We start from the raw sequence: 9,272 nt of genomic DNA on the forward strand, positions 1-9,272 counted from the left end.
CATCAACTTTATTGGGTGGGAATTTGTGAGAAACATATAGGTTTCATCATTTTTTTTATAAAATTAAGTCGGTAAACAAGCGTACAGCGCACCTGTTGGTAAGTGGTTACCATAGCCTATAGTCGCCTGCAACAACAGAAGCACCGCAAGTGCGCTGTCGACCCCACCCCAATCCCCCCAAGAGTTTTGGTCACCTTACTCACCTCGGGAACACAACACTGTTTTAAAGCAGTCAGTCAGTCGGTCAGTCAGCTCAGCCTATTGCAGTCCACTGCTGGACATAGGCCTCTCCAAGTTCGCGCCAAACATCCGGTTTTCCGCAATCCTCATCCAGCCTACACCAGCAATCTTATGTAGATCGTCGGTCCAACGGGCCGGAGGACGTCCCACACTGCGTTTGCCAAGACGCGGTCTCCACTCCAGGACCTGTCTACTAAAGCAGTATTACGAGTGTTTAGCCGTGATCTTTTGTAAGGACGAGGTACTTCCCCAATCGGGCTGTGCCAGATTTTGACGAGGATATTTCCTGCTGTACCCTCAGTAAGAGTCTTTCCTAAAGTTTACTTAAATTCGTTGCAAGCAAAAGTGTAATCAAAATATTTTGTACTTGAAACTCCAGTATTAGTAATTAGAAAGTCCAGTAATTAGAAAATAGGTACCTATTTCGAATTTTTCTAAATTGTTTTATATTTATATTTTCCTTAATTTTCAGTTTATAAAGTAATATGTATTCAACTCGACATATATCTATCGTGGTATTTACTTCTATAAGACCCTTGTTTATATACGACACAACTTCATTTCAATGTCTATATTTAGATATTCTAAACGTTTTCACATCTTTTCCGTCTACAACCTCCCAGGACAGTTCTTTTCTTTGTTAAGTGATTGACAGAATACACAAATGTTGCATAAGGAAATATACAGGGAAAATCGATTGAATTAATATTGTAAGTTTTTAACCGACTTCAAAAAAAGGAGAAGGTTCTCAATTTGGTTGTGTTTTTTTATGTATGTTACCTCAGAACTTTTTACTGTGAGGACTGATTTCAAAGATTTTTTTTAATCGAAAGGTTGTGCTTTTCAAGTGGTCCAATTTAAACTTGATCGAGATATGACAACTTCTGTTTGAGTTATATCTAATAATGCGATTTTACTTCTGTAGTGACATCTATCTCGCGACATACAAACTAGAGAAAACTGACGTATCCTATATCGCGCTATCAAAGTTATCAGAGCGATTGAGTATATATACAAGAACCCGAAAACAATCTTTGGGGCAGTAGCCCAGTAGACATAACAGCCATCTAGTTGTAGGATCCTCCCTTTTCATTGGTGGCTGAGGAATTTCAAACCCTGTACCTCGCACCCCCAAACTTCAACGTTTTTTCATTGACCTACGTTGTATTATACCTCATAACTTGTTACTGGGGTGTAGAGATTATGATAATTCTTAGTTTAACCGAAAGCTTGTCTTTAGTTTCTTAAAAATCTTTTAAAACGCGTATTTATTTGACTATATTTTCGTCTAATCATCATCATCAATTCAGCCTATTACAGTCCACTGCTAGACATAGGCCTCCACAAGTTCGCGCCAAAAATGGCGTGAAAACATGTGTTTTGCCCATAGTCACCACGCTGGTCAGGCGGATTGGTGACCGCAGGGCTGGCTTTGTCGCACCGATGACGTTGCTGCCTGTCTTCAGTCTGTCCATTTGAAAGCCAGCAGCTGGATGGTAGGGTTGGCTTTACCACAGTGTTGTGTATTTTCGTCTACTTACGTTATTTTACTTGTCGATGTAATTGACGTCGGCTTTTTTTTCGTTTGTGAGCAAACACAAGTTCCTATTGTGATCAGAAATATAAACACACATAGAAAAGATACAAAACTAGATGTACAAGGGCGATCTTATCGCTAAAGAGCAATTTCTTCCAGATAACCTTTGGCATAGGACGATACAAGAAGGAAGGAAGTGTGCACATATTTAATAATAAAAATACGTGGCAATATCAAACATACATAGATTAAAATTATTTATCAATACAGATTTATTTGATACTAGCTGTGGCCGTGACTTCGTCCGCGTGGAATTTAACAAAAAAGTTATTGTTTAGTTCGTAAAGTTATAAAATAAATAAATTTCTAAAATATAGCCGGAGTTACTCCTTACTACATTAGCTATCTACCAGTGAAAGTCCCGTCAAAATCGATCCAGCCGTTTCAGGGATTAGCAAGAAGAAACAGACAGACAGACAGACAAAAATTGTAAAAAATGTTATTTTGGTATATGTACCGTGTATGCATCCCTATGCATTTAGTAAAAAGCGGTTATTGTAATAATACAAACAGATACTCCAATTTTATTTATTTGTATTGATTTTGAGCGAAAATATAGTAGTGTAGAGCAAAAAATGCTATGATTTACTAAATATAAAGAAAAACCAAATCATATAAATATCGTATTTATTAGATCAGGTGTGTCATGCGGAGGGAAAATCAAACTTGTCTATACAGCGTAAGAGGCCTTGAACCAAAAACGAAACATTTACTGATTTATTCAGTTCACGCGGTAGAAAAATATCGTTTTTGTATATTATTGTATTTGTCACATTCATATACTGTCACAAACTAGTGGGAGGATCAAGGGGAATTTTTTTTTAAGTCTTTACAACCTAACATTCCTAGTAAGCCATGGTTTTCATCTCTGAGGTTTGGTAAACAAGTTACTTCATAAATTATTCGAATGAGATTGGGTCATGTATGCACACCACATTTGGCCAGGTTTAATATAATTGATTCAGATTGTGTGCTTGTGGGAATGTGGGTGATCTTAATCATATTTTCTTTACCTGCCCTTTGAATGACGTTTTTACCTTTGATAATCTTCTGGTCTCCATCCGTGTACCATTTCCTACTTCTATCAAATCTCTTCTTTCATGTTCTAATTCTGATATATATACAGCTTTATCTATTTTCCTGTTAAATAATAATTTGAAATTATAAATCCTTATACTTATTCTATCATAGTAATCCTATCTGATCCTTTTCCAATTCCATGAGTAATGTCATTTTAAATCGTGATAAACATTTCCCTGCTTTTGTAAGTGGCATATGCGCAAACCGCGCGATGCCAAATATTAAAAAAAAAAACATCTGCGCTTAGTAGTATTATAAAGTCGAAAATTATAACTGACAAAGAATTTTAAAAAATTCTGTCGAGATTAAAACATTATATTATATGCGTAACAAAACGAAACATTGTTGTCAATATTTCTGAAAAAAAAATACATTTATAGTGAATAATGCCAGTGACGAGAAAGGTTACGACCGCTCGATCGAAGCTCTTGACAAATATTTGTAAAGGCCACAGTATTTGTCAATACTCATTTCCTGACCTTCGATATACAGAGTGTTCCGTCGAAGCAGTTGTTTGTCACTTAATATTGTACATACAGAGACATTTTTTTTTCCTTATAACACAAAAATATTTCATGCTAACATAATAGAGATTTTTGCTTGATATAAAATAAGTAGTTGATAGCTATATCTATACTAATACTATTATAAAAGGAAAAAATTTTGTTTCTTTATTTTTTTATAATTCATATACTCCAAAGCCGGGATATCTGGCTTGAACTTGGGGAGGCCTATGTCCGGTAGTGGACTGCGATAGGCTGAATGATAAAACTCTAAAACTATTGGTTCACTTCAACAAAAATCCTGAACCAGTAGAACTCGGTGGTATAGGCTATGTTTCAATGGACGAAATGAGAACACCCAAAATCGTGTTCCTCGCGGGTAAAGCAGCGGCCGAAAAGCTAGTTTTTAGCTATGATTTTCGTAATAGATAGAAACTTAGGTTAAATCTAGTTCGAAAGTGTCTCCAAAGACACCTGCCACACATGACGGCTATAACTTTTGATGATCGCGATTTGGCTCAAGATTTGCAGCCATTGCAAGTCTACTTCAAAAAACTTTGGAATTTTGGCAGCGTTCATCACAATATCAATTTTCAACAATGATACTAAAGACTTTATAAATTTCAAGTTGTATGTTTTAGTCGTTGTTTGAATTCAATACTCAGACATTGTATCCACAATCTTAAAAGATTCTATGAATCTAGGTTAGAGGTAAACTTTGATAGGTTTTCTTAATTTCTTCATTTCAATATATACTAATATTAGGGTAATGGCACCAGTGGTCAGCCTCATAACAACTTTTTGAAGTTTGGAAAGCTGGCATTTTTACAGGATTCGTCGGATAATGAAACGTAGTGCATGATTGGATTAATTGTTTATTATAGTTTTTAAACAACATATGTCAAAAACAACCTGTCTCTTTATAAAATATATATATAAATTCAAACAAAATATGGCACTTTTTGCCAGTGGTCAGCCTCTAAAATCCAGTAATCAGCCTTGATGAACCCAGTGTTCAGCCCTTATAACTATGAATAAGCATGAGAACAAAGTGAGTATTATTTATCTCAAAATCAACAATATTATTTATGTGTCTCTTATTTCTTATAGCTAAATTATCAGAAAAAAAAAAATCTCACCTAACCGAAATATTATTGCAAGTAAACAATCACAGTACTTATTTGTGTTCTTATTTTCTAGAACTTAATCATTAAAACATCAATATTTATATAAAAGATAATCAACGACATTAGTATCTATGCATACTTATATACTATGTAAATATTTCTTTTAGGTTTAATACGCATAACACGAAAGAGAAAAAGGTCACTAGCAAATCTACTAATAGTACCTAGTAAAATCTATTTACAATCAAATAATCACAGCCATAATCTTCCTATTTTTATATGTCTCAACTCTCTTATATATCAACGAAGATATCTATCTTGTACTCATATTTATCTCATCATTCGAACTGTTACTTGTAATTAAGATATTCATTATTTCCCGGTACCCTATACACTTAGATTTTTTACCACACTTTTTTTTATTTTCTTTGGATAGGGTTTCGTCAGTAGGAACTGAATCACTATCTGATGAAATGAGGCTAAACAGATGAAAGATCTATTTTCCTTTTCCTTGTTCACTTTTTATTTCCTTTACTAGTGCCCAGTGGGCCTTCTGGGACACGTAGATGGAGCCAATCTTGTAGTGTGCCTCCAAGAATTCCAAACGTTCTACTAGCCTCTCTTATCGGCATTCCGTTTCGTATGGCTTCGATGGTGGAAGAGAGCTTCTCTGGAGGATAAATTTTGTATTGGCGGCATTTTGGGCTAAAAATATCTTCTCAGTTACTGAAATACAAACTACCTAAATACATTTTATAACTATTTGAGGCAAAACTAAAATATAGTTTATCGGGGCTGAATACTGGATCAGCAACACCTAGTGGCCAGCCGCGTAAAAATAAAATGTTTAATGCGGCTGACCACTGGGTTTTTTGTGGAATATGAAAGAACATGCCTTACTAAATTTGAAAATTTTAATTTAACGGTTCTAATGACGCCTTTTCTCGCAATTTTAAAAATAATTCAAGAATCCAGTGAACAGCCCCGGGGGGCCGACTACTGGATCTTTTATAAAAAAGTAGTATCCAATTGTCAGCCCCTACAATATTTACGTAAATCAGCGATATTTATATTCAAATTTAATTTAATTCAATACATGAAGTAATACACAATGTCAAATTGCATAAAAGACTATCACATTTAATAATAAAACATGTTTTTTCTTACCCTTTAAGAGAACACCACGCGAAGTAAAAATTATGGCGGACATGACACTACTGCTCTTTTCAACCGCCGTCACCTGTAAAAACGAGTTTAATTCTCCCCCCTGATCCCCTAACGCACCTATCGTGTGACATATTATTCAATGAGGAATCAAAGTTTCTATTTAGGTACACGTGATTCGTTTATTCTAATTGTAGCAATATTTATGACCAATAAACGACGCAAAAGGCTGACCACTGGTTCCTGGCTGGCCACTGGTGCTGTTACCCTATAAAGAGGTAAAGTTTCTAACTTTGTTTGTTTGTAGGGGTTAATCTTCGCAAATAGTGATCGATCATAAAAATTATTTCACTAACAGAAAGCTACACTATTCAGGAGTGACATAGGCTACATTTTATTGTTATTGAACAAAAAGTGTCAGTAAAAAATGATAGTATATGTTAATCAAGTCAGAGAAATGCGAGCGAGATGAAAATTTTTCTATACATTTGTATCACAAAAATAATAATTAACGCCCAACGAAGTGGGGTCGGCTAGTGATAAATAAAACGTGACTTAATAAGCTTTATCGTTTTATATATTAGTATTTTATTGAGAAGCAAAAATAATAAAACACTTATTTCACAGTAATAGTTAATCTTTAAGTGGAAACAGTATCAGAGATATTATAAGTACATTACGTGACTCAAACATTACGGTTTTGATTTTTAAACTGTATTACAATAAAGACTGTCTGAGCTATTTTAGATGAAATTTTGTAACGACTGGGGGGGATTGGAGATTGGGTCGGCAACGCGCTTGCGATGCTTCTGGTGTTGCCGTACGTTTGTTTGCCGACCTAGTGATCTAAAAAAAAAAAAGAATCGACCAATGGATTTGATATTGTTTGGACATAATAATGGATGACATTTATATAACTTAGAAAACCTTACCACTTTTAACCGGTTTTCAACTAACATAGCCATAAAAGTATATCGTGAGAAAGGAGACAGAAATGGACATTTGAATCCAATAAAACGATCTGAGCGTTGAACAAAACTGAGAATGCTGGTCATATTGAAAGAAACTAAGTATGTAATAAATACCAGAAAAGCATTTTAAACTTTTCCTGTTTTATATAAAGAAATAAAAGTAATATTTTTCTTATTGTAACTTATTTTTCCATAACTTCTTTTGCAGGATTTTAATTTAAAGATTTTCCTCGAGAGTGCGCCGTTTGAAGAGTAAGAGGACTCTTTGAAAAGTTTATAATTGACAACAAAAAATTAATTAGCAACAATTAGAAAGAACTTTATAAAAGTTATAAATGTTTAATCAAAATATGTTTACCGCTGTTAGATGATGAATTTTTTATCTATCTCAGACACATGTTTAGATTTTTCTAAGCGACTTCAAAAAAGAAGGAGACTTTTAATTTGGGTCTATATTAATTTTTTTTTGACGTGATAATGTCATAAATCATTGAACACCGGCTGCACGCACGAATAAGTGTCACGTTCCGCCTGAGCCTGAGCGTGCAAGCGATAGTGCGGAACAAGCAATAGAGAGGCACTATAGGCGCAAACGTTGGCTTGTGACACATTTGTCTCTCTTCTTGCGTGACGTCTGAGCTAGCAGTGTGACATTATTCAGTGATAATAATTCAGATCAATTCTCAAAAGAATACCATTTTCCATCAATGTTTCTTTATGACGTTATCACGTTAAGCTATCGTCCGCTTAGAATTTCATGGTCACTTAAAATTCCTCTTTGTATGAATTTTTAAACTAAATATTTGAGGTTACAGAAGTAAAAGCCTATACAAGTTGCGGTTTATATTGAGGTTTTTTTTTGTTGAGATTTCATCCCTTCTTACGAAAATGGGTAAGGGATTTAAAGCTTTACCCTACTCTACTAGTGGTCGGCAGTTGTGGGCTCTATTTACTGAAATAATTGTGTTTGCTCGCAAACGAAAAAAAAAAAACCGATTTCAATTACATCGACAAATAATACAACATAAGGAGACGAAAAGAAAATTAACAAACGCATTATGATTTTCGAGAGTTTCCTTCGATTCCTCTGGGATTCCATCATCAGATCATGGTTTCTTTATCACGGTACCACATTTGGGATATTTCCTTTCCAACAAAAAAAAGAATGATCTAAATCGGTTCACAAACGATGAAGTTATCCCCGAACATATATATATATACGGTCGAATTGACTAACCTCCTCCTTTTTTGAAGTCGGTTTGTTTCGGTTGGTTACGTTTAAATAAAAAACAAAACCAAGGAAGCTTACAAAAATATTTTTAAAAGGAGAAATATATATTACCAGATTTTTTAGTCATTTCAGTCAAACGTCTAGATTCATCTCATTCTTCTTTGCCTCGGAGAGCACATTAATCTGTTGATCTCAGTTATTATTATAAATACCTGATAGCAAACGTTCATCATCATCATCATTACAGCCTATACAGTCCACTGCTGGACATAGGCCTCCACAAGTTTACGCCGAAAATAACGTGAACTCATATGTTTTGCCCATAGTCACCACGCTGGGCAGGCGGGTTGGTGACCGCAGTACTGGCTTTGTCGCACCGAAAACGCTGCTACCCGTCTTCGGCCTGTGTATTTCAAAGCCAACAGTTGGATGGTTATCCCGCCACTGGTCGGCTTTTGAAGTTCCAAGGTGATAGTGGAACTGTGTTATCCCTTAGTCGCCTCTTACGACACCCACGGGAAGAGAGGGGGTGGCTATATTCTTTAGTACCATACATAGCAACCGTTAATCAAAGGAAATATATCCGATAACCGGCAGTGGAGCAGCGTGATGTACTAAGCCCCATTCTCTTTAGCTCTAAGTAAAATCTTTCAATTTAAAATTTCTACATAAGAGTCAATTATACCAAAGCGTATCTATAACATTCTGCAACAACTCTGACTCTACGCTAAGGTTATTTCTTCAGTTCAGTGGACCAAAATTAACGACACAATTCAGTAATAAAAACACACGGAAATACATTTCAAAACCATTAACAATTTACAAAGACTTCTGTTGACAGAAGGTAAACATAAGTTTTATTCCATCAGGGGAAATAATGTGACGCTCTGCGGGCGTCTAAATGCACAATTATTTTGTCGGAATGAAACGTCAAGGGAAAATCGACGCACGCTTGACTTGAGGAGTAAATTGGTGAGTACGTGACGAGGACGTTACGAAAAGTGTGATTAGGCGAGGCGAACGAAGCAAGAGAGAGCACACGTTTTCTACAGGCCTATTGTGCAAATGTGCAGTCTTGTGGTCTAAAGCACACTCCCTTTTTTTGGTTAATTGTTTTTTTTCTATATTCCGTCTTCTAAAATGTAGAGTGTATGCATAATGAGTGTTAAAATATTTCAATAAGGTCATGTTAAGCTTAGAATATACTTTTTTCTTTTTAGAAAAAGCCTTGCCTGAAACCATCAAAGGGATTACTTAATAAAATCCTGACATTTAAAAATTATTAAAAAAAACCTTCATTAAATCCGTTCAGAGTTAATAACGAGTTATTTGAATAACTTTTTTTCAATTAAAAATTGA

The 9,272-nt window shown here is 35.1% G+C and overlaps 1 long non-coding RNA gene across 1 annotated transcript; it reads right to left on the reverse strand.

Moving 5' to 3' along the window:
* Nucleotides 1-4,279: 4,279 nt before the first annotated feature.
* LOC123659613 lies at nt 4,280-4,806 on the reverse strand. The gene is made up of 2 exons (XR_006744042.1): nt 4,560-4,806; nt 4,280-4,448 (listed from the first exon to the last, which is right to left on the reverse strand). It is a non-coding gene; the product is annotated as an uncharacterized LOC123659613 (long non-coding RNA).
* Nucleotides 4,807-9,272: the final 4,466 nt, after the last annotated feature.

This window comes from Melitaea cinxia, chromosome 2 (genome assembly GCF_905220565.1).
Source record: "Melitaea cinxia chromosome 2, ilMelCinx1.1, whole genome shotgun sequence".
Taxonomy (NCBI): domain Eukaryota; kingdom Metazoa; phylum Arthropoda; class Insecta; order Lepidoptera; family Nymphalidae; genus Melitaea; species Melitaea cinxia.